Raw genomic sequence first — 26575 nt, 5'->3', positions numbered from 1 at the left:
TTGGGTTCACATATGTATCTCCGGGTTGCACTCACAGAAGAGAGGACAATAGGCATATAAGCTATATTGCTACACTCAAAAGCATTATGGAACCCAAAAGCAGACAGGACAAAGCTGTCCTATCTCATCCCAACATCATGTGAGACTTGCATGTACTCACCCAAGAGGCGTTCTCCTTTGCTGGTCTGGCTGGTTTTACCACAGTAGGGTTATGATACTAGCAATTTGATTATGGTGCAAGTGGGGGATTATTAAGGATTTAAGTTTCCTGTGGTATAATTTTATGATTCCATGTGCAGAATTACTCTGATATTACTAGAACTGTCTACAGAAAAGATGTTTTAATATAAAAATACTTGGTTTTTCCTCTTCTTTAGGAAAAGTGTTCTACTGCAGTCCATCATTAGTTTGTTGCCTAGGGGCTTGCTGAAGAGCAGTACTAGGTCTCTCCACTTGTCTGGAAGTTAATTCTTCATCATTCTGCCAAGTGCCTTTTCTTTTCTCTTTCAAACTTCTCTCAATACCATCCACCTTATTCTTCTTTTGCCTTCTGTGTGCTAATACCTACCTGTTGCTTCAGTAATTGCTACCATGCTGATAGCACTTTGTAGATTTGTCTTCATGTGAGTACATATTCTGTTGCAAAGCACTCTGCATAGCAGTAGAACGTTTATACATTTAATGGATGTATAAGATACCTTATGCTAAAAGGACAGTGCTGATCTGAAAGCAAAGCTGCTCCACTCATACATTGAAGCTGGACAAATACAGACCAATGTATGGCAAAAGCAAATGTATAACCCATTAGATAAATCTTCCCTCAATAAAAATTTTAGTCTGGCAAAGTGAAGGCTGAAGGAAATTCTGTAAGTACACCAGGACAGGAGGAAAAGGGGAGGTAAATGCCAGGGAGGGAGAACAACCACTTAAACTAAAGGCAACACTGGCACAGGAACAGATGGCTATAATCTAGCCAGTAGTAACTTTAGGCTGGTAATTAGAAGGTTCCTAGCCATCAGAGGAGAAAGATCCTGGGGCAGACTTCCAGCAAAACGTGATGCTTTTTGCTGGTTATTTATTTATTTATTTATTTATTGCTGTGAGCTGAGTTTAAGACAGAACTCGGTAAGCTGGCACAAGGGGTTATATTATCTGATGTACTGGTTGTGTTTGCACATCTCCTTCCTCCTGTGCCCCTGCAGCTCTCAGTGAGCGGAAGGAGTGGGGGAGAGAATAGCATGTAAGTAAACGTCAGCATCTACACAGTGTGAGTTCATCTGGAGTGTTTTCATCCTTCCCATCCTTGGACTGTGGGAGAGGAAATAGCCAAGAGCTCTCTCTTGTGTCCTTGTGGCACAAACGATCAGTCCCAGAACAGTAGTTCCTGGTGTAAAGGCCTGAAGGTACAAGGAGACAGGAAAACTCACCTTGGGGAGTCTGTCCCTCTACAAAGGATTGCGGAGTGGTCCTCCCTAGTGCTGGAGAAGACAGGCCTGGACCAGAATGTCAGATCTAAACAGCTGTAGGTTTTGCAGCCTGTCAACTCCAAATCTGAGGTCTGTAGCATGAGCCTATCTCCAATGACATCTCATTGAATCTGAATCACTTCTCCTGCTGCTAATGTATAACAGGCAGATGCATATTCTCACACCCACTGCTCACCTGTGATTCTGTTTTTCTCTTTAGTAATTGTGCAAGTCACCTGATAATTCAGCTTAAAGCCCTTACGAGACATTACATAATGTCCTCAGAGAAACCCTGTCTGCTGTAACATTGGATAGATTATTATGTAAAACTTTCTCTCTTTTTCTCAGTTGTTTGTTTTTGGATGGGGAGTCAGGCTGGATTTCCACTTGGCTGAATCTAAAAGGTTTCAGGTTTACACTGGATTGCTCCACTATTTTATTAATCTCTGGAGACTGCGCTGGAACTGGCCTTAGCATCACAAGTGAAATGAGTTTGGCAGGGCTCTCTGGAGTCTAGGCAGCACACCTGGCCGTGATCTGAGGTGCGATTCAGCTCAAGCGGTAACACTTACTCAAGAAAGCCCCCAGTTCTAATGTGATGATTTAATTAGCATCACTGGACCAGCTCCATGGGATAAAACCTTCCCCCAATACTCCCTCAGGACTGCAGAGCTTTCTGTATGGACAAGTAATGCTGAAGGGATCATGCATTGCTTGCAAACATGGGCAGGAAAGCTGTGGGCAGGCCTCTGTTGAGCAGGATGTGTACAAAGAGGCAGATCCCAGCTTCTGCTGAAACCTCTGCCTGTGGCTTCTCTTTCTTGGGTGGCTGTTGAAGGCTTGAGCAGAAGGGCTGGCTCGCTCACTCTTCCCTTTTTTGCTCAAGACCCTGAGGCCCTGCCTTTTCTAACGAATGGCCCGTGGGTGACATCGAGCTCCCGCAGAGGTCTGAAGGAAGGTTAGATAGACGTTAACAACCAGAGCAGTGAGACAGCCAGCCATCCCTCAGCATCCTGCTTCTGTTTGTGTCTTGAAAAATCTCCATCCCTAGCTGCTAGGGTGGAGGGGAGCAAGCAGACCTCAACTAGCAGTTTCCCCCCACTGAAGCAGTAGCAGATGAGTGACCAGGCGTTAATGGCCATTGTCGCCACCACATCATTGCGTGAGTGCTGGAGGAGCTGATTCATTTCTGCAGGTCTCCAGCCATCGTCTGCATTCTTGCACCAGCGTCCAGTCCACTGTCCTGCCTGGCATCCAGTGCAGCATAGTTCATCATCTGCCTCAGCGGAGAGACCAGGAGCTTGTCAGGGCTGTGGTTTAGGCAGTATTTTGTTAAGGGAGTGGATAGGAGAGCAGGGCTGAGAGCCTTGAGGTGATGTCCTGGGCAGAGGACATGCCAAGGGACTCTGCTCCTTGAGCACCGCTCCCCCCCCCCGCCATGGGCTGCCCACACAAGGGAGGGGGAAACTGTGCACCAAAGCTCAAGTCAATAGATCTCATCAAGAACTGTTTTCCTTTCTGTCCAGAAGTTCTGAATGGAAATACATTCTCTGAAACACTGCTTTTGGCTGGATATTTCAAAGCAGAATGACAAATTTTGTTTCAGCTCAAAGTGTTCTGTTTGAACTGAGGTTTTGAGAGAACTCTTTCTTCTTGATAACTGAGATTAAAGGAAGTCATCAACTGCAGAAGAATTTCAGTTGAGGAATCTATCAAAAACTGCAAAATATTATTTAAAAAAAATTCCCCCATTGAGAGGGAGAAAAATCCCAATGATTTTTAATACCTATGTTTTTTAAAGGGAAATTTTTCTATTCAGAAAAATATCAAACACCTCTATCAAAATTGTGTTTCCTTCTGCTTGTTCACTTCTCTCTTTTTTTTTTTTTTTTCCCTTATTTGGGACATCCTGTAACAACTGAGAATCCAGAAAGTCTTTTTTTCCCCAAAGGTTTGCAAACGTCCTTGATGAACAAGCTTCAGGCTTGTCATGAAACCTGAACCCAAGGAAGGTTTCCTGGCTTCAGCTTTCAATCTGATGTTGCACATGGCTTTGGCTCAGAGGATTCTTTAGTATTGGAGCAGGGATGGGAAATCCACTTGTGCAGAGGAAAAAAAGATGGAAAGTGTATGGGCTGCAGTGTGGAAAATCCAGCTGCAGGGCAGCCTCTCTGTCCCCGCTCCTAAACTCCGGACTGGTGTTACGCTGCAGCTCTCACCAGCTTTGGCAGCTGAGCTGGATTGCTGTGGACCACCTTAAATGTTTTCCATGCCAGCTGAGCACAGAAAGCTGCTGAAATGGGTCTCTGCTGTGTAGTGCTGCGCACTCTCTCTTAGCAATGCCCTCATGGTGACTCAGTCCCATTCCCCACTTCTTTTAACCCACAGCAGGTCAAGAGTTTAACAAAGTGACTGGGGCTGGGAGCCAAGTCCCCAGAGTTGCAATCTGCAGCCAGCATGCCAGCATCTGGAAAGCGTTTGTGACCAATAAAAAATGAATGTGCAGACTCCGCCAAAGCAGCAATCATTTGGCATCTCAAGCCCAGATCTTTACAAGATGATTCTTCTGAGGCTTGGAAAGGCTTGCCTTAGTGTTTTCTAATAAAAACAGTTCTGGGCTGGGCCAATAGTCGGGTGAATAGTGCTATGCGTCGCCACATGGGAGACAGCCAGCCGGGAATGGGAAGACATTGCTGGAGTCTAACCTCTCCGGCTGGCTGGGGCTGGATGCCTCATGTCAGTGATGCTCTCGCTCAGGCTAGGGACAGGGCACTGTGGGTGCTACAACAGCCGCCATTCAGAGCATGCTCTGACCTTGGGCTGTTTTATCTGGTGCCACAGAACTTCTGGGGAGGGGCACATGGAGGAGTGGAGGGTAGAGAATGCCCTACTACTAGGGCATGAAGCTCTTGGTCAGTTTGACAACAGCTGCCTTAGACTAACCCCATGGATAAAGCAGTTTCCAGTATTCAGCAGTCACTTTTCCAGCTGGTGCAGCTTAAATGTGCCAGGCTGTCTCTGCAGGGTACAGTTGCATTCCCACCTTTTTGTCAGTTCCTAACTGCAAGAGGTCAGTGGGATTGTAGGGAGCTGCTCCCAGGCCTTCTCAGGTACAGGTAACAGCATAGGCCCATGTCCAGCCTTGATGGGAGCGAAGAGAAGGGGTTTGGTGTATGTATGGGCTTGGTACCTTGGAGTGGTACAAGCCTGCTAGGAGCATTCAAAAAAGGGGAGAGAAATGTAACATGCCAATGCTGCCATTGATAGACCTTGCCAGCAGCTGGCTCATACTGCTGTTGTTGAGCACATTCAAGAGTCCTTCCCATTGCTTCCAAGCTCTGTCCCTGAGGATGCATTGAACTCGGCACCCTGCTCCTCCTTGCAGTGCTCAGTGGGATGGGTTTGTCCGTATGCATGCTCCTTCCCTCAGCTGGATTCCTTCCTTTCTATTGCTTTATCTCTCTTCTCTGGAGTGACCATGACTGGCAGTCATGTACAAGCTTCTAGGGCTGTTTGGACTCCACCACCACATACCCTGAATTCCACTGTGAGGAAACAAACACAACTGAGTGGAAGCTTAGTAATTGTCTTGCAAGTTGCCAGAATATTTTTTTGCTAGAGCTAGATGGATGTTGTTCCTATGGTGTCATCCTTCTGACCGCAAAGTCAGTATAATACCATGGCTAAAGCAGTGCAGCTGGGGTGCAAGAAACCCCACAGCTAAACCCCTAAGTCTGAAGATGGTGAAAAGAAACTCATGGTTGGTTGTTCCCCTGATTCTGAGCATGATTTGCAGAGGGACTGCCACCACAGAAGAGGAAGCAGGCATCTAAACTGCGGGATTAGAGCACAGATACAGTCCAGATGCCCCAGCTTCCTGCATTTGATCTTGCCTTTGAGGGGCATCAAAACTGATGGTTGGGAGGATCTTAGGAAGATAAGGAATCCTGTAAGTGAAGGAATTTATATTATTCTTTTACATTTCAAACTGCAGATATTTGAAGTGAGGCTCGCTTGGACTGCCAGGGCTGTGTGTAACACTGCTATTTTACTAAGTTTGGTTTTGACTTGGCACCATTTGTTCTCGCCTTGGTCCTGCTTGCAGTAGGAAAATGAAACAGAGTTAGCCAGTGTCAGCTGCTGCATGTCAGTGTGCTTTTTCATATATTCACAAAGGGTAGGTTAGGGTGGCTGACCCAGGGTAGGTAAAAACAGCATCATTTGAAGAGATGTTATTGGTCTGGGTCAACCTACAGTATTGCTAAGATCCCCCCTTGTGTTGCTAGTCTTGGCAGGATTAACAAAACAAAACCAACCCTCACCCCCCAACACCTTTTGCTTAGAGTTTGTGTCACACATGCAAAATCCTTCCAAAGGAAACCCTGCCACTTTATTTGCCCTGCTTTGGAAACTTTAGATTGGGCAAAGTTGGCTTTAAAAGTTAAGTAACTCTTGGCCAAAACCAGCCTGCATTCAAATCTTAGAACAAAGACAAGTCCAGATGCATGTTTAGTTTTGCTTTGGGACATTTCTTGGAACCCTAAAGTTATTGTCACTTACTCCTGTAGTCAGTTTAAAATCAGTCTTTGGGAGATGGCTGGTTCATATCAGCCATATTCTCCAGAAGTGCCAATTCTTTTTCCTTTTTGTTACTTTTCATGCTTTTTTGGTGAGACGTGCCTTATTAGCCCTAGTAAGAGATTATTTAGAGCTTGCAAAATATGTCTTGTGACTACTCTGCACTTTCCATGCATCCCTGAACACTGCTTCTATTTCCTCTTGATGGAGATGGCCTGGTCTTTTTGCTTCTGTTGTCCACATCCACACAGCAGTTTCCTCATAGCATTAAAAATGTTCCACTTCCTACAGATGCTTAGATATGTTGGACTGGGGTTGCATTAACCCTAGCAGTGCTGCTGCACTGACAGGGCCTGTCGAGCCTCCCAGTGATAAGAAGCTGCTTTGTGAACACCCCAGCTGCCCCTGGGAGGTAGTGGGGTGTTAGGCAGGCAGATCCATAATAAAAGAGCAAGGAGGTATAGGGCTGTGGCGTGTCCTGGGCACCTGGGCACTGCAGCTAGCATTGGTCTGGATGCTGCATCTGTAGCGTGGCAGCTGGAAGGCTGGAGGTATGGAGACAGATAACAGTCTAGACAGCAGTGGGGTGCTGTGTGGTAATACAGAACATATATCTCAGGAGGTAGGTACTGTGCATGCTGGTGAGCAACAAGCAGATAGTGTGCACACATCACAAGGTGACAGTGATACGTGAATGAGATGGCTTTTCTTGTGATGGTCCTGGGGCTGGAAATCTTTCACCATTTTGATTTCTGGTGGCTTAAGATCATTAACTCTTTTGCATACAGCAGGCTACTGTCTGAGTGTTTATCCTTAAACATGTTCAGATAAAGGCTGCTGCATTATATCTAAGCATTCACCGTAGTTGTTGCACCATTTTCCTCTTCCCTGCCTCTCTGACAGTGAAGGGTTAAGTCCCACTTTTCCCATGTGCCTGCTGATGAACTGTGAATATGCAGCTAGGACCTGTTTTCACGCATATGTCCCTTTCTATAATCCAATCTTCTTCTCCACTGTGGCACAGACCTGGAGGCTCTTCTGCAGCCTAGTATGGCAGATCTGCTGCCATGGGATAAGAAGCAGTAGGTTGATTTACATAATCACATATGCAAATAAGCCAAATCAGGGTTCTTTCATTCAGCTTTGGTTTTAAGGGGAGTCTGTCCATGGGCTGAGAGCAAAGGGATTTGAAAGGGTGGCTTTCTTCTCTTGAGCTCTTGTGAAACAGAGCACACCCTCAGCAAAGTACTGCTGTTACCAGACATGTACAGCCCAATGGGCATAAATGATTAATTGTGCAAAAACACCTGATAACCTACCCCATGCAAATGCACCCTTACCCTCTAGGCCTACATCATCTGTTCCCTCTACTAGAAGTGTGGACTGCATCCTTATGCAGGAAATGAAAGAAACTCCATCTCCGAGGAACAAAGGGAATTCATCTCTTCATCTGGTGGAACATTTAAAAGATGTTAAGAGCAGCAACAGCCTCACACCTGTGGCATACCAGATGAGCGCTGGTGGAGACACGTGGGGAGGTCATTTCAATGTGTGCCCTTAAAAAGGCTACAGAGAATAAATCAGAGCGCGGCAGTGTCTGTCAGCACTCAGAACGTGGACTCCAAGCATTTGTGCTTCTACTTGGTTCAGTTTCTCTTAGTCCTGTGTATTACCTCCGTCCTGCATGGATGCTGGCCAGCCTGGTGTGGGCTTCAGGAAAGCTCTCAAAGTACCAGAAGAGAACGGTGTGAGCCACCCATTACACATTCATTTTTTAGTTCAGTGATCTTGTTTCCAGCACTGACCCTTGTAGGGGTTCCCAAGGAAAACTCCAAAATTAATAAGGCTAATGAGATACCTGTGAAGGCAGTACCTGTTCTTGACTTGTGAGGATAGGACAGGTACCAGCAGCATCGCACATTTTAACCTGGCTGATGGAGTGCTCTAAAGAGCTAATGAAGGAATGATCGGAAGATGCTATCTTTAATCAAATTTCTTTAATCCTTTAAAAAACCCCCACAAAATTAGTAAGCTTTTCAGCTCTCTCTTGCAACAGTGGGACAAATTGGATGTGTTAATTAAACATTGAATAAAAAATAATGACCTTTTGTCAATTTTAAGTGTTTTGCCTTTAGAATTCCACTGACTTTAAGGGAATGTGTAACTTGCTGTGCTGTTCTGCCTGAGTGATCAACTCTTGCTTGAACATACATGGAACTTTACAATTTGCTTTAAAGCTCTAGATGAGGGGAAAAAAAACCAAACGCAAGAGATGCAGTAGCTGGGGGCTGTTGACTCTTTTGTCCATTACAAATTCTGATGGCATGAAGCATAACAATAGGCATTCAGAGGTAGGTAAAGCTGTGTCTTTAGCTTTAGGTAGTCTCCTTAGTGGGGGAAAAATATTTTGATCTAAGTCTGCTAAGCAGCTTCGTCATCCTGGAGTTTACAGCTGCAGACTCTGGGCTGCTCTAGTGGTGCAGTGCAATGGCCCTTGTCATACCCTGCTACCCAGAGGTTGGCAGAGCTCTGTAAATAGCTACTGCCACATCCACTATGACAAGGGCAGGCAGAGGGAAAGAAAAAATGCCAAATGGGTTGCTTTGGTGGTGTTGGGAGATTCCCTCTGACATCTAGTTAAGTCACCTCTACAGTCTCTTTACCCCTGGAGCAACACAAAGTTGCCATAGATAGGATCAGAGCTGGCTCATTAGAAGTGTGTAAGCTGTTCCTGCCTGACTCTGACTTCCTTGCACACTCTGTTGCACCCAGCGGGTCTCTCAGTTCTTCTAAATCAGTATCTACACTAGAGGACTAACAGCATCATCTACACTAGGAGGACATCTCAGAAGACCAAAGAACCAAAGACCTTGTGGTTCTTCTAAGAATTAGCTTGTACTGAAGAGAAGTACATCTCTGCATTCCTGAGAACACTGTTGACAGAGATGGTAATGAAGCTGTGTCCATCTTTTGCAACTGTAATGCTCATACAGCAACAGTGTTGAGGGTATCATCTGTTCTGAGGCTTACTCCCAAAATGAAGCTGAGCACAGTGTTACTGCTGGGAAACAGTGCTACTGTTAGCACTTGATCTGAGTTCAGACTCTGATGCCCAAGAGATAGGTCCTTACTATTGAGATGTGTTGAATTTGTATAGCATTTTACAGCACTAGCGCACACTGGGTAGAACTAGTTAAGTCAGGCAGTGCTCTGCTTGAATTGGTGCATCACATACAAGAAACTAGTACAGTCTCTTCTTGACTACAAGTGGATAAACTCAGGTGGTAGCTACTGCCACCACTGCCTTTCTTCAGCAAGCCTGTTAGCAGCTGAGGCTGGAGGAGTAGGGGATTAAGGGAGGACTGGTGGCTTTTTTTCCTTGAAAGGTGAGCTTTTGAAAACTAAGCTGAGTTTGCGTGTCAGGCAGAAACTGGGTGTGCCCATACTGGGTCTGGAAGGCTGGGGCTGCAGCAGCTTTTAAAAGTGCTCATCCATGTAATGTGATTCTGTGTTTTGCTTCTACAGTCAGTAAGGATGTCTTTGCCATCTCTTGATCCTTATCCCAATGATAAGCCTGACCTGGACTGCAGGTGTCACGCAGCATCCAGTTTCTCTTTCTGGCCCAATCCACGTTGGGTGGGATGGGAGGCACACTGACCAGCTCTGCTTTTACATGCAGAAGTATTTGCCATAGCAGAGAATCTTGCGAGTGTGAGTGTGTGTATTTATAGGGAGGCAGATGTAAACCACATTTGTCCTGTGTTTCTGGCAAAGAGAGAGCGTGAAATATTTGTGACCCGAGTCATTGGCTTTCCTGCCATTTGTATAAAAATTTCCAGATGTGATTGTTGATGCCTCACCTGGGACCAATTAAAGAAAGAAGGAATATCCAGAACCAACTGTGTTCATGTGGATACTTGACTTGTTTGTGCGTGTGCGTGCGTGTGCGCATCTCTGTTGCAATGTGTGTGTTTTAAAGTAAAGCAGAATTTCAGTTCAAAGAACTTGTGTTCTCTCCTTCCAGGGCCTTCCTTTTGTCTATATTATCCTTTCCTCCTCAGATTGTCCCTGTCCCACAAACCAGGATCAATTTGGATTTCTTAAACACTTTCTCTCCCCATACTCATCCTTACATCTTTTCTGTTATACCTCCCAATAGCTGTTTGTGGCTCACCTTGATCACAGTGCTCTTCCATGCAGGTACAGCAAGTTTCCTGGAGAAGGTGGTTCCTGAATGCTAGAAAGACAGTGCGAAATCTCTAGTAACACAACAGCAACTAACCAAAATAGGGTTTAGCACAATGTTTGGACTGCTCACCACCAAACGACCCCCGTTCTCTAGTCTGTCTCCTGCCTTTGTTTTTCTCACCTATTTCTTCAGCTGACAGTCTGCTGGGTCTGTATTAGACTGTGCCTGGAGATTAAACTCCTGGCTCTCCCAGGCTGCGTCCACAAAAACTTTCTCCTGATCACCCATTTTGTCTTCGTTTTCTTCACTCTGCTAATGATTGGAAACTTCTATCCCCCTTGCTTCTTTTCTGTTGAGTTCCTCTGTACGTTTTGTGTCCCTCCCCATAGTCCTCCCTGAGTGTATTTACCAAGCTATCTCCCTGCCTTAGTCATACTCTGCTGGAAAGCAAATCTGAAGTCATCCAATCTTCTTCCCTTCTTTTATTGTTGTTTTTGCAAGGGGAGTTCAAACAAACAAACACCCCCCCAACATCTGGTGCCTTTCAGGAGCCTTAAACTCATGGCCAGAATGAGCATGTGGAAGGAAGGACAGGATGGGAATCCAGCTAGCTTGCAAAAACTAGGCATGGACCCAAAGACACAGACTTATTCTAATTTAAAGTAACCAAGAACAAAATTTGTACTTTTCTGCTTACCAGTCATCCCCTTTAGCCATGATCAAAACCATTTTCTGTACTTCCCTCCATGCCTGCTGGTGTCACCCACTTTGCTGTGTGGGCACAAGGCTTTCCCTGTGCAAGCATTTATTCTAAAAGGGGAAGAATGCAGGGTTCATTGGACAAAAGGTCTGGAACCAGAACTTTTGCTGGAGGGGCTGCTGTTCCTGTGTAACTTCAAACCTGGTGTGGCAAGTATCAGATCCAAAGTGAACTTTGCTTTCTTCTGTCTCATTTTTTAGCATTCCCCAAGTGGATTTGGATATGTTTATGCTTCTTTTCAACACAGAGGATAATTAAAATACAATTGTGAATGCTAGTGTATGTTTTACACAGTCATTTGTTCATTAACAAGACGTTTCTAGGGTAGTTATGTTTTAGCTCTAGACTTTCAGCTAGGATTTTATTCCTCTAGCAACAGATATTCATAGCTAGACTAGAATTGACAGTCTTATTAGATGACGTGTTAAAGCAAGACTGCAACTCAAGTGTAGATTTGTCTTTTCTGTGTCTGTTAGGGAGAGAGAGATACGTGCTCTAACCAGCTGATTATAGTCTTTCTAAAAGGGTTATTTTTGTTTCCATGGAATATAGTGAAGGGAAATTATTCAGTGTACTGTTGTGCCCTGGAAAATGTCTTTAACAGTTAAAATTGTTCTGCTTCATTTTTTATGATTTCAAAAGGGACAAACACATGCAGAAAATAGGACGTGGCTGTCATTTGCACAGTGAAACTTTTAGGTGTCCATATGTATTTGATGTGGTATTGTTCTCGAAGTTCTAGCTGGCATGGATGTAAACCTCTCAGACTTTGCCTATAGGTTTATGCTGGCACCACCAACCCTTGATACAGACAACTTTCTGCAGTATAGATAGGTGCATTTTAACTCCATTGCGATATTGAGGGTGTCAGGTGCTCCAGCTGCCTAGTATTGAGTCTCTCGCTCTCCTTCTGTGTTGCAAGCAAGAAAATAAATGCAGTGCTATATTACCCTATCTGCTTGGTTTTCTTGCAAACATTCCAGCTGCCCTGGGCTTTATACCACACTGCGCCATGGGGTGTGCCACATACAGCTAGTCCTGGAGAGGAAGAGTAAAGATAAACTGAAGCAGTAAGTTTAGCAATGCATCAACCAGGTTATTTCAGCTTCCTGTATGATGCCAAAATTTCCCTGAGCTGGCCTTTTGATGCTTGGCCTCTTTGTCTTTAACCCTAGGAAGACTAGAGCGGTGGTTTTCACCCTTCCATGTGCTATGAGCCGTAGCCTCTCAAAGGAGGGGGTGGGACAACAGTGCCCAAAGGGCAAGTGTGGGAGGAATGAGGGTGGGCAGCTGGAAGCCAGGGGGATGGGACAGGGCTGCTCTTGGTGCAGAGAGCACTGCGATGGCCCCAGGGCAGTGCGGGAAGACCGGGGTTAGAGGGAAGCTGTCTAAAAAAGATCAAATGGAAGATAGAAGTGGATGAAGAAGATTCATGGCTGTATTAGAGCAGGGGAGCAGAGTGCTAGTATACTGGTGGCATGATCAGGTATCTGGCAGGGTTTGTTTGCAGTGAGGCCAAGCTGAATATTCTGGTGCAGAAATGATTCCTTGCTTTGCAGGGGAATTTCTGCCAAGTCCCTTCCTCTTCTGGCTCCCAGGTCTGGGCGTCTTGCTCAAGTTGTGGGGCTTCCAACCAGTTTCCTGGCCACTGCAGACTGAGGTGGTGCCAGTACTTCTAAAAACAGCCTGTGCTCTCTCCTCCTCCTCCTCCTCTTCACTTTGGTGAATTCCTGCCTCCTCCCTTTCAAGCAATGCTTATTCAGCTTTCCTTGCTAGATTCTCATCCGCTCTGGAGCATACTGAGCCCTGACCTGAGGAGTGGCGTAGGTAATGCAGGAGGGGCAATTTTAGGAAATATTCAGCCTTCCCTGCTATTACGAGACAGGTCTGACTGCTTTGAGCTGCTTTCTACCTTCAGCACTTGCTTGTTTGTCCCAGCTTAAATGAACTCTTTTAAAGCTTTGGGGCTTTTTCTCCTATCTGAAGGGAAACTTGTGTGGTTGAGGATCTGGCCCAGTTCCTGTGCACTTTAATCAACACTGGGCTGTGCTTTAAACTATAAGGACTGGGCGGCGAAAACTCCCCCAGGTACATAGCACCCGCTGATGGGTGCTGGTATGGAGGGTGTTAGGGAAAGGGAACCTCAGTCATGGCTGCAAGCAGGGAAGAGCTCACGCCCCACTACAGCAGGGCCACGGGCCGCTTCTCCCCCGGCACGAGCAGAGCTCTCGCATTGGTGCAGCGAAGGTCGTGGGGGCCCTCCGGGCTGGTGGGAGGAAAGGGGTTCACCTCATCCTCCCAGGGGCTGGCCTGGCCGTGGGCTGCCGTGTGCCTGACCAGAGGTGGGTGACGGCCGGGAGCTGGGCTGAGGGGCAGGCTGCCGTAGGAGGCAGGGATGGTGCAGTGGGGCTAGCGTGAGCTCTTCCAGCAAGGCAGCGCTCCTGTGGGTCAGGAGGGAGGGAGGGAGGGAGGGAGGCCTGTGGGTGAGGAGGAGAGGCGGGGGGTGCCTAAGGCGAGCGGCTGTCCGCGTTGTCTTGTATGTCAGACTTGATTAGATTTGGCTGGCGCTGGGGCGAAGGCCTCCACGCTGCGAGGGGTGGGGTCTGGCTGGAGGGGCAGAGCCAGGCCCTCCTCCTTTTATGTGCTGCTGAAAAGTGGCCTTTGTTGTGGGGTTTGCAGGCTTTGTCCCCTCCTGGAAGCAGTGCCCCTTTCTCCGGGCTTCAGCCCCCGAGAGAGGTGAGCAACCCTGTCTTTTTGTGTCAGATCTGAGCTCTGCCTTGCGCCTGTGCTTGGGTGTCGTGCTGACCCCCCGGGTGTTGAAAGAAGCATTTTTCCTGGTAGTTTGGAGTTGTTAATTTGAAACTGTGTTTGGCGAGGATCCAGCAAGGTGTTAAGCTACTTTCAGTCGGGACTTCCCCCCAGGTCCCTCCCCTGTTTCTTCAACCCTTTGTGAAAGGGTTAGAAGAACAACTGGAGATAGAAACTCAAAATCTGCTGTTCCAGGCCTTTCTGCAAACATGTCCCCCTCAGCCTGAGTGATCTGCAGTCACCGATTTCCCATAGGGGTTTCCATCTTAAGGTTTTGTCGTGATATTATTAATTTTGAGCAACGTAGCAGACTGGGCGTAAGCAGCCCTTAGTTGACTTTACAGACGCCTGAGCTCAGGGATGGATGATTGTCCAGCCCGTACAAACTGCATACCAAAACCTTCCTGTGTCAGAGAGCTGCAAGATGTATACCCCACAAACCAGAGAGCTCAGTGGATGGGAAGGCAAAAGGTGGATGTTCCAGGGAGAGATTTTCAGACCATGGGTCCCACGGGTCTTGCATCTCTACTGTGGGATAGAGTTGGACTGAACGTGCAACTGTGTGCAAGGATGGTGCAGTGGTATTGCTGCACTGCTTCCCAGTACTGAAGGCTTAGGTTGCCCAGCTGTCCTTGTACCACTACAGCCCTCTTGCTGTAAGTCATCTGAGCTACATGTGAACTGCTTTTGGGGGATGTGCTGCTCAGAAGTGCCACAGTTTATGTACTTACGCTCCAGTGTATATACTACTGTGTGCAGTAGGTGCTTTATTTTTCAAAGCTGTGTAGGAGATATGCCCCTTCAGGTCACTCACTGAACATAACCTGCATGGTGGCTAACCGAACACTGGGTCTCAAGGCTGAAGCAGGGAACCGTTCCTAAGGCTCCCCGCACTGGCCATCTGCACTCACCAGGGCAGCACCAGAAGAGCTACTGCAGCCTCTGGAGAGGAGTGGGTAGGTTGCCGTCTTCTTGCCTGTTGCACCTGCAACACATTGGTCCCGATGCTGCACTCTTCAAAGGGTTTTCAAGCATCATTTCAGCTTGTCCAAGGCCGGGTAGCAGAAGGGTGACGAAACCATTTTCAGATGACAACTGGTTTTATGATACTTACTATGTGTTTTCATTGCTTTGGTTAAAATAATTTTCAAAGTACAGTAGCAGGAGCGCTGGCTATCTGTCTTTAGGCAATGAATCTTTAATATGACCTGTCCCTCCTGTGGCACCTTTGGGAATCTGGGAATGATGATTGACCTAAAGATTTCTTCTCTGCAGACTAATGCTCTCATTGCCCTGGGTGTGCATAAGGGTTTGGCACTGCAGGGGTTAAATAGCTTGAGAAGGGTGGAGGATTCTTCAGCCAAACCCAAACTGATTGCACCTGGTTTGCTCAACCTGTGTGTAAATGACACCATGGTCTTCCCACCCCCACCCCAGCAAATGCCACAGGGGCTGCCAAGGTATACGTGCAGGTAGGGCTGTGCGAGCAGGTGTGGGGCCTGCAGCGGTAGGAGGCTCCTCACCCCGGCCGGGGGAGCAACCGTGCCAGTCATACGCACACAGGAGCCTTGTAAGCTGTAATCGCCATAAGCCACTGAAATGACAGGGAGCCAAAGTGAAAAGTCCCCTTTGTTAAAATTTGCAGCCTCCTGTTAAACATACATGTCGGTTACTGACAGGGTGTAGTGGGTCTGTTCCTCTTGAGCAGGAAAAGTACAAGTTTTGGTAAGCATGGGTCAGGCAGCCTGCTCAGCCTGTGGGTGGCTCTGACTACTCTGTCTTTGTGCAGTGCATATGGTGCCGAGTTCCCAGCCAGGCTGGTCTATGGCAAGACCCACTCCTGTCTTTGCTCAGCTGTCTCTCTGGGACAGTGCTAGCTGAATGTGTAGAAGAATTGGAAGTGAAAACGTTGGTCATGCATGTGAGTGTTGCTTTGCTGTCCTTGGGCAGGTAATGAAGGTTTTGGGGCCATAGACTTGTGACTCAGAATTTAGTCTTTGTGAATTTAGAGGAATTTAGGGTCTTAGGGAATTGCTAAGGAGGCAATGAATTCCTCATAGGAACCTAGTCTGGAAGTGTGTTCTGGGAAACTATGCTTCTTTTAGCGTGGGTGCCTCATGCAGCTCCGGAAATTATCACTATCATGCAGTAGAAAGGCTGAAATTATTCACATTTTTTCTGTCTTCCCCCACTCTGACTCCAGATAGAGCCAGTCCTTCCCTTTCCAGTCCATGCACACAAAGACAATTGTCACTGGGTCATCCCGCTCTGCAGTAGCCCATGCTTTTTTACATGTCAACCAAGACATTGTTCATTTCTTGCTTCTGTGTCCACCATTAAGACCTAGCATAAATCTATGGGTGTAAACAATGCCATTCTGCTGATTTCAATAAAGTTCTACCCAGCTCCAGTGCAGGGAGTTTGGCCCAGAGCTCCCAAAGGCTGACCTGCATATGGGTTTTCTTTGGCATTGTATAAAGGCTCTGAGGTGAGTGGTACGGGCTGGGGAGATTCCATGTTGTGGCCCAGCTGGCGTGTGCAGCCACAAATAATAATTAATTGGCTCTTTAAGAAGTCTCGCAAACTCTTTTTTTTGTCTGTCTGTCTTAAGCTCCTTTTAATTAACTTCAGTCATGTCCCAACACATCATCTTGGCTGAATCATAGACCTCACTGTGCCAGTTTTTCACATTCCTGAAATACACAGGCCGCCAGTGTTGCGAATGCAGCTCGGAGGCAGCAGCTCAGAGGAAGTCGGGCAGCTCTCCTGGAACTCAGAAATTTTCAGGAACTGTTGTGACATCGAGAGGATAAGCAGACCGGCCTCTCTGCTTCAAACTCCCATGCTGCCCAATTCCCAACAGTGTTGCTGTCTTGCGCTTTACCCACTGACTCAAGGAGCAGCAATTGTAGCAGGCACCTGTGTACAAGCATTTTTGTTCCTTTAGAAAGCACCTTTATTCGGGTTACGGTGCTTGGGCCATACAGCCTTTTCTTTCCCCATTCAAGAGCTTGTTTCTTTGTCACACTTCTTATTGCAAAGGGTCAGCTTTCAAGATCGTAGGGCATGTTAACAAGATACTCAGGCATACTTAGTCACCAAACAAAGTCTGTGTGGCAACAGGACGAATTTTTGTGTCTCTTCACTAGAAAACTTCAAGCCTGGTCTAAGGACCATTTCCTTCTTTAGAGGAATTTGGGGTTCAGGAGTGTCTCTATTGCATTATAACCTGGCTGTGCTCTCACCAGTGCTGGTGGAAATAATCTCAATGTTTCCATTGACTCAAAGCTGTGTCAGCACTTGTCCCTTGGTCTGTGTGTTTTGAGCTGGAGACTTCTGCATTTGATAACTCAGAATAAATTTTAGCACCCCGTTTAGCAATATGTTTAATTTACTGAAAAGAAGGGAGGTCTGACTGTAATTTCTTGGTACGTGTTCAGAGAGTGCAGCTTTAATAATGGAGTTGTCCAATGAGGACAGAAAAAAAAAAAGTGTTAGCGTTCAGTGGTTAAAAGCTGAAGCTCAGTAAATTTAGGTGAGAAAGAGGGTGTAGCATTACAATGGTGAGGATCTTCATCCATTTGAATAATGTACCACTGTATTCTTAATTCCTAACCTTTTTAAAATCAAGTTTGGAAGTAGTCTCCAAAAGAAATGAGCATATTGAAAAAAAAGGAATTTATTCAGGTTACTTCTGTGCTCCACGCTGAGGAATAAAGGATTGCAGTTTACCTTCTGCCCTTAATGAGATAGGAAACAGGACACTGTGATAGCAGCTTCAGGTGGTGTGCCCCCAGGCTGCAGGTGAGGAGCTATGAGCTGCCCAGAAAACTCTTTCAGCAATGCTTGTGTTTCCATAGCAGCTCTAGGAGTGACTGCTTAGAGATTGTTGCTGTGACACAGACAGTGGTGGCATGTTGGATTGTTATGGTGGTGAATTTTGAATAGGTGTGAGGAAAACACATATGATAGCTGAGAAAAAGCAAAGATGAAAAAGTGCCTCAGCCTTTTGGGAAAAGGATAGGAAAAACAGGAAAGGTAATTACAAGCAAGCATCAGGTTGGAACACGGGAACAATGCCTTGATTGCTGAGGGTTGTACAAAAGCTCTGAAGACAGAGGCACATTGCAGATAGGAAGCAGGAGCAGCATTTGGTAACGAGCTAGAGAGTAAAACAAAACTACCACTGACAAAGAATGCCTCGTCATTCATGTGGAACTCAGGCCAATTCCTTCTGCATCTAGTATATGACTGCTCTATGTACAGACTCTGACCTAGCTGCACCAGCCACTAATATGATGTAGAAGTTGCTTATGTTGGGGAGAAAACTTCTTAGAAGTCAAATAGCAAAATATACTGACAGTGTAAAAGAGAGAGAGAACTTCATGAACTGTTAGGGGGGACACTCAACTCTGTCGCCTGTTCAGGAATTAGGTGTCTGCTGAGACACAAAGGATTTGGGTCCTTCCAGTTCCAGCCTTTGGGAAGACCACGTATGCTACAGTGGGTAAATTAAGAAATATATTTCCTCTGACATACTTTAGTTCTACTACTTGGCTTTAAGGAGCCTGTTAATCACTGCTTCCCGGTGTCCCAGGGAGAACACTGCCATGGATCTGGATGCTACCAGACCTGAGGCAATGTTCATTCCAGGTGCACAGAAAACAGCAACCTAGAGTGGGTTGAACCCCAAAAGAGATGCATTTCAGAAGGCTGGCATGCCAGAAGTGCATGGCTGTAACAAGAGTGATTAAAAAAACCCTGTCACGGATGTTATAATGGTATTTTTCCTGAAATTCTTCCTCTCGTGAATAATAAACACTGGTTTCTAAAGCACTTACTGGGCACCTGTCCCGGAAGAAGTGCTTGAACAGCAAAATTAAAACGTGCTGTCAGAGCGAGAGGGCCAGACTTGGCCTTGAGCCACTGACAGCCTGTTTAATTCACTGAGTGAGATGCAGGAGGAAAAAAGGAAAACTGAGTCACTGATTGTTAGAAATTATGAAAACACCTATTAGAAACTGCTCAGAAAGATCCATTGGTAGGTAGCATGCCTTTTCTCTGAGTAGGGGCAAGGCTTCAGAAGATCACTGAGGAGTGTGCTTAAACAAATCATACGATGATGTAGTATTTTCAGCTATGAATTTCTTTCAACAGACCACTTTTGCCTAGGAAAACTATGAATCTTCAAGTGTTGATAGTAAGACTGTTTGTCCTGAGGATCTGGTGTCATGCATATGTTTGTAAGCAAAAATATGTGTATGTTTGTAGCAGCTTTTACGTTACCCATCACTGCTTTTTCTAAGTGACACAGCTTTTTGCAAGAGAAGGATTAATATAGTTCTCTTTCACACCAGGTGAAGACCCCACACCTCTCACCAATGCAGGAAGAGAAAAAGATCCTTGTACAAAAGTTTGGAATTACATAATGTGAAAAGTAACTAGTGGTAGGGAAAAAAAGAAAACAGCTCAGATAGCAGCACTCAAAACTGTGGTCTGCTGACTAGCCACTAGTTGCCTTCAGAGAGCTGACAGAGCAGCTATGGGCTTGCTGACCTCTTCCAGCAAGCCTCTTCCATAAAATAGTTATTAGCTTTGCTTCCCTGTGTTCCCCATGGCTGTAGCTCCCATAGGGATTCCCCAGCGCTGTGTGTACATGATGTGACTCACAGTACAGAAAAGGCTGGGAAGCTTGGCTTTCCAATGTTATTCTGTCTGCTTCCATCTCGGAAGGGTGGTTCTCAGATGTTCTGCATGGTTGTGTACCAGGCGTTTTCAGCCTACGTTTCCAGTTCCAACGGACTTCAAAAGAGGAAGATACTCTCATTAATGTTTAGCATGATAACGAGTTAAGCAAGCATAATTTTTGGATGCAGTTGATGGAAGACTGGTTACTGCCAGTGCCAAGTGGGCGTCTTAGTTGAGACTATCAAATGATGTCTGTTGTATTAAACGCTTTGTTGGATTTCCTGCTTGGAAAGTGATGCATGTGCCAGACAGACAGAGTTTTCTATTTTGGCATTAAAGCAATCTTGGCGCCCAGTGCAAACTGTTTACTTTAAAAGCTTAATTTTAAATATAGTTTTGGAACGTACTTGGAAATGTCTGCAAATCAACAGTAACAGAGAGGAGATTGGAGCATCATTTCCTTAACTCCTGTGTCCTTTTGAAATACCTTAAATTGCTTTGCTTTATGCGAGCCACTTCTGGTTTGTGCATGATTTATTCACACATTGCCTCTTGCTGAATTGGACAGTAGCTGAAAGACAGGTAGGAACTGAGAGCACAAAAGAACATAATGCACAGTAACTTGTAAAGTCCACTTAGTATCGTTTAACCCTTTCTTGTGATATACCGCTGGTGGAAGGAGAACATATTCCATCTTGCTGAGCAGTCAACAGAAATTGTCTGTGTTAGGATCTTGAAGGGCACTCGTCAGTCTGCTGCAAAGCCAGTGGACATGCTGACATGCAGTGCCATTAATTTCCACCTAGCAGAAAGGCTCTTTAGAGTGCCAAGCATGACACCAGAATACAAAACACTTCATTCATCAAAGCCGTAAGTAAGAAACTCTGTGTTTTTGGTTTTAGAAGTAACTTTTGTACATTTATGACTTTTTCCACATTAAACATCATTTATGGTTTGGAAATTGTTCAGGCAAGAGGCATGTGGTTTCTGCTCCCAAATATCAGCAGCAGTTTTGCTAGGTTCAGTCTCTATTTTATGTTGACATTTTTTTGGCTTTTCATTTATCTTTTGGGTGGACCTCTTTGGAGCAAGCTGCCTCAAGAAGAACCCATAACCTTCTTTCTAAATGAAGACTAAGTGATGTGCTTAAGGTGAAGAAGATGACATTGGTATAGGGAATTTGGGTTTGGAGCCAGACTTCTGCAACGTACCTGGTGAAGAAATACCTTTTCTGGGATGTTCCCTCATCAGAGCAATAGCTGGAACAAATTGAGAAACAGGAATTTCACACCTGGACTTTGAAGCATGAGTTGATAGGTTTTTCCATAGCCAATGTGAGAAGTTATGGAGTAGCTGTTGAATTTTCAGTTAATTCTATTCGTGCTGAATAAATGGTAAAGGGTTGATGCAAGATCTTGCTTTATGATATAGGAAATCCATTTTATAAATTTTACTGAGATTTCAAGAGTGTCCTTTTGCAGGTCTTTCTATGCATAAGTGCCACATTTCAAGTGAGAGTGGATGGAATTACATAAATATGTTCTCTGTGTGTATCAAAGCAGAGGAGACCATATGGGTTGGATGTGCTTTTGTTCCTGCAGCATTTTGGATGCTAGTGCTAATTCTTTCTTTAGCTGACCAGGCAGGACAGGATTTAGAAATGAGCACTGGGTTTTGCCTTTCTATATTCAGTGCTCTGAGAAGAGCAATGTTTTTTTCCCCTATCTAAATGCTCTGTGAGGGCCCAGTTCTGCTCCGTGCTGAGTCCAGTTACTCCACTGACTTACCCTATGACAAATAAATGCTGTGGGGTGTCTGAATGCAATGACAGGTACTGCAGTGCACAAACTCTGAGAGGTGCTGAAAGCTCTCAGTCAATGCCTTTGTGATTCTGGGGTTTGTAAGAACATAAAAATTGCCCTGCTGGGCTACACCAGTGGGCTGGTTCCATCCAGCCAAGGGTTTTGTCTCTGGCAGTGGTAGCAGGAGATGCTATTTAGAGGCAGCTTTCAAGCCTGGCCACTGTCGGGGCTACATTCACCTTAGACTCCCCAGATGCTGACTCACGTCTGTTTTGAGGAGCGCCTGTGGTCCTCTCCCCAGAATCTCTGCTCTGGAGCTCTGTGCTCCACCTGCCCCCGAGGACTAGAGACCCCTTTTCTGTGAGGAAACCAGTGCCATCGTGTGGGATTCATCCTGCAGATCTAGTAGTGCAAAGGGAACACCTGCCGTCTTTCCTGAGGTGTGCTACCCAGAAAAATAGCACTGAATAGAGGTCTTACTTTATTTTCCCACTCCTGCCTGAATAAGGAATGAATAAAGACATGTCCTGTGATGTGTTGGGGGAGTTTCTTTCACTCTGTGGCCCATTGCTTCATGGCCCAGCCACTTTTGGTGCAGGGTGCCTCTGTCCATCTCTTCTCTGGTGCAGTGATCTTTGAGACTGAAGGTTGCAAAAGTTCCCTCCAGCTGTAGCCCATGTAAAGTTGTCTGGAGCACAGCAAATGATGCCTAGCACCTCTGGAATTTGGGATAGAAACCTGCTTGGAGGGGAAGGGTGTTGCAGCTATATTTTTACATTTGTTTCCTCTTTAATGTCTGATTGTATTCTTCCATTACCTGACCATGTTTATCCATCTGCCTGTGTTGGGCAAACAGCAGCGCTAAATTTCAAGGAGAGAAAACAAATTTTTTGGTTTGTTTCCCTTACTTGCCTAAACTTTTTGCATGTGCCTACTTTGTATCCCAGCTGCTTCTGCAAGTCTAATATGCCTCTATTTCTAAACCCAGTTTCTCCTTCCTGGTGCCCTGGGCCAAGGGCTTGGAGTGTTTATCTCTGGCCTCCCAGAGCAGAACAGCCTGTAACAGCGGGGTTTCATTCCCCTACTCCCCAGGTCAGGACCACAAGCCTACGCTTGGTGGTGCAAGCTCTCCTAGCTCAGTCTGCAGCTTGATTTGTGATGGTTTCCCAATAATGGGAAGAGATGATGAAAGCAAAGAAAGACGCACAGATGGGGAAAGATATCTCAGGGCTGCCAGGGCAGCTGTTCGAGATCTCTGAATCAGATGGAGACAGAACTCCACCACCCTCAGCTTCCCCACCCTCAAACAAGCCATCTCCCATGTGAAAAGCAAAACCAGCCCCACCCCAGCTGTGCCATTTTAGCTAATGGCCTAGTTAATAAATGGCAAATTCCAAGGGTAATCCTGTCAGAGCCTTCCTGACATCCCCATTGATAATATTAACCACAAAGTGCTCCCCTGCTCATCTGATTAATACCAGAAGAATTCTGCTTGATTCGATCATTACTGAGGGGAAATATCAGGCTTTAGACAAGGTTGCAAGTGTCCACAGTCTGTAAAGTTTTTCACCTGGTGGAGAGGGAAAGGTTTGTGATCATCTTCTGCTCTCCAACAACCCTTGCAAGAGTATGCATGTCCCAGCCTTTCTTCTTTGCCTGTAACTCATTCATATCATATTGATGTAAGCAACTATAAGCCAAGCAAGTGCATACATCTTCGAAGGGTTGGAGACTTTGAATATGAAGTCCCAAGGGCAGAGACCCATGTAATTGTTTCCTTGAAAAGTCTGGCAAGGTCAGATTAGTGCAGTTTGGGATCTTGGCACACCACTGAGAGCAGAGGGAGAAGCAGAGTTTCTTTCTCTATCTCCACCCTACTGTACTCCTTCCCTGGAAAAGCTGGGATAGTAGTTTGGAGGCTGGGTAGGAAATCCAGTATTTTGGGAAAGATACTGGGCTGCTGCTCTCTTATCCTTTCCTACCCTTTCCAGAACTGTGGTTCTTTGTTATATTATGTTGAGATAAGTGACAGCTCTTCGTGATTCTCAGGCTGCTTGCAGATTCACGCAGGCATCACAAGACTCCTTACACATGGGCTTTTAAGTATTTATCACCCTGCAGGCTTTTAGACATGATGGCAGTGGTGTGGGCTTTTTTTAATGAATGTCAAGATTGTGATACAGAAGATGAGTAGAGCTCTTCTTCATCCCTGTCTTCTGATGCTGGCTTTGATACCTGTGGTGCCTGCATCCTTGTTTCTTCGTCACTGTGAAGTACAACAAGGTTTGGTCTTGTAGATATGATCAGAACAGGAGAAAACAAACACTTGGGCACACCTGAGCAGTTGTTAGCTATGTGTGTCACCCTGGCAGCTGCCTAAAACTGGAATCTGCTTTATTGACCGGAGCAAGTATTAACGGGAAAAAGATGTGTGGAGGAGAGAAAAGAGCAGGTTTTGGAGTTGGATATGATTAGCTGATGTGTGTAAATACTTGATGGGAGGGAATAAAGAGGACGGAGCCAGACTCTTCTTAGTGATTTTTACTGTAAGGTTGTTTGAACATAGGAACAGCTTGCCCAGAGAGGCTGTGGCGTCTCCAGCCTCAGAGATAATTCAAAACCCAACTGGACATGTCCTGGGCAACCTGCTATAGTTGACTTTGCCTTGAGAAAGGGGGTTGGACTAGGTGATCTCCAGAGGTGCCTCCAACCTCAGCGATTCTGTGATTCTGTAACTACACTTGCAAAATACCTGTTAGAGAGTAGTTGCAATAAGCTGGCTTGGGAGGTGAAACTAGCTTCAGAAGTTCTCATAGATCTCTGGAAATATCCCAGTTAAAAACAGCTCTCCATATTTTTTTTTTTTAAAGTTGTTTTTTTCCAGGCTGTGATGGAACATAGCCTGCAGACTAATTGATAATCACAACTGGGGAAAGGGGTGAACAGCTATTTGAACTGCAGCAAAGCCAGTGGAAAGAAGAAGTTTTTAAGCCTGCTCAATTATTTGAGACAATCTGGCATGTAGCTACACTTCAATCCCTGCCCCCAAAGTGTGGGGCTATGCCATTCTCTGCTAAAATAGCAAGCATGGCATTTGCCTTAAGGTATGAGAAGAGGATCTAGGAGGTCTAGAAGAGGAGAGCTGAGAGCGCCTGAGGCTCTTAAACAAGAACGAAGGAGAAACGTGATAGTAGTAAAGGGCTGGAGGGACAATACAAGTAATACAAGGAGAATGTGTATAATTTGTTCTCCATATCCAGGGCATATAGGACAAAATGTCAAGGTTTTTAACTACAGCAAGACATTAGGAAAAAAAATCTTTATAGCAGTAAAGCTGTTGAAGCCCTGGAATACACTGCAAAGGTGGCTGTGGGGTCTATGAGGGAAATATTTAAAACACAATATAAAAATTTCAGTCAAGGATCGCAGACTGTGCTGACCTGCCTTGGAGCAAGCAGATGGATGGACCAGAAGGTCCCTTTCTGTCATCAGTTTCTGTGACTCCCTGGACAGTGGGAGTTAATATGCAGCTGAGAGCTTGCCTGTAGGAAAAGGCTCCTCTTACTTTCCCTCACTTAGAATCTAACTCACAGGGGAAAGCAACAGAGATCCATTTTACCCTATGGTTTTCTTACCCTTGGACCTTCTCAGAATGTGAGATGCACCATCTCGTGTGGCTTTTCACATCTGATGATGTCACCAAGTTCAGAGTTAGTCCTGGGTCCAGCTCCCCTCTTTGCAGAGAAGCTTAATACCAGAATTGGCCTTTTTGTTGTGCTGAATGCTGGTTGTTCTCCGTCACAGTTGATAGCCTTTCTAGAAGACCTGTGCACTGAGCAGTTTAAAGCCTAGCAATCATATAACTTGCTGCTAATGTCAGCATGTGTAAAAATGTCATTGTACACTATGGCAGCTCCTAACATGGAGCAATTCCTTAGGAGAGGGAGTGTGGTGGGAAGGCAGGCAGTCTCCCTGGAGTGAGAGAGGCAGCCACTGCTTGTTAACTGATCTTGTGGGAGGAGGGGAAGTAAGTTGATAAAAATTATAAAAGGTCATAACGCAGAGTAATTTGGGCACCAGTTCCTGTACAAGAAACATCTCTAATCCAGTGAATGACTTTCAGTGCTGAACTGACACATCCACGGGGAATTCCCTACCAAATATGTCTTATTCCCCTGCTATTTGTGCCCTCCCACACTCTGTCCCAGACCACAGATAACATTTTTAGGCATGCTCTGAGTAAGCACAAGGGACTGGATCCCACTGGTAAAGCACGCAGTTGGGGAGATGAAGTTGCTTGCTTTGAAATGACTTCTCCAGAACCTTCCTGGCTTCAAAATCGGCATTGGGAATTCATTGGCAGCTGAGCAGGGATTTTCAAGCTTTCACTGGGTTCTAAGTGGGGAAACTGAAATCCCTGAGGAAGAGAAGTGTCCAAGTCCCTCTGAGGCTCCAGGTCATAGTACCTTTTCAGACTGTGTCCCATTTGTCCCTTCAGTGGAAGGCAGTGGCCTCAGCTGCCTTCTCCTTTTTGCAGCCTGTGCTTTAGAGGGGGCTTCTCAAGTGTGGGTTAGTTTCACGCTGCCCTGAAGAGTCAGAACCCTGTAACGTGCTGAGAGAGCAGACTCTGCAGTCCTGGCATTTCTTTATATTCCAGCCCACAACCATTCCCTTTCTGAGAAACCTAACCACTTTGTCTCCTTTATTCCCTCCCTCTCAGCTCCCTGGACACGTCTACTGCCATGAGATGTCTTAGCCAAGGATTTTGAGCCAAGATATGAGGGAAATGGTTTAAACAGATGTGTGCCCATGCCTGTGACACTGAACTTCGAGATGCTGATATTTAAAAAGCTTGCCATCTCTCCTGCCTCCCAGCAGCAAGGTGAGTAATGGGTGGGACAGCAGCATATCCAGAAAAACACCTCTTCTTCAAGGGGAAGGAGAGGAGGTTATAATTCGACTGTAAAAATTTGCTCCAGGCTGAAAACTTGGCAAACAAAAGCTTAGCTTAGGAGTGATTTAAAAGGAAACAACAAAAAAGCATAAAATAAATCAGGGCAGTCATTTTGGGTGGAGATGAGGGTCCAGAGCTTAAAGATCATTCTTTAGTGGGGGAGGAGAAGGAACAGCTCAAGACAGAGTTGCGTTTGGCTCTTAACCCTACTATAACTAAGACTTTCAAAGCCAAGAGAGTAAACTGAATACATGTCCAGTCCCTGGCCTCTCCCTTCACCCATTTGTCAGAGAAGAGCAGGACCCTATGTACTCTTTAAAGCAGAGTGGA

The 26575-nt window shown here is 45.7% G+C and overlaps 1 long non-coding RNA gene across 1 annotated transcript in view; it reads left to right on the top strand.

The window, feature by feature from the left end:
• Positions 1 to 26575, top strand: part of LOC128145502 (uncharacterized) — a 188940-nt gene that overhangs the window by 32971 nt on the left and 129394 nt on the right. Inside the window, exon 2 of the long non-coding RNA XR_008236495.1 lies at positions 26012 to 26173. This is a non-coding gene — a long non-coding RNA (uncharacterized LOC128145502). The remainder of the gene's footprint in view (positions 1 to 26011; positions 26174 to 26575) is intronic.

Source organism: Harpia harpyja, chromosome 9 (assembly GCF_026419915.1).
Source record: "Harpia harpyja isolate bHarHar1 chromosome 9, bHarHar1 primary haplotype, whole genome shotgun sequence".
Lineage (NCBI taxonomy): Eukaryota > Metazoa > Chordata > Aves > Accipitriformes > Accipitridae > Harpia > Harpia harpyja.
This window is presented reverse-complemented; position numbering and strand designations above follow the sequence as displayed.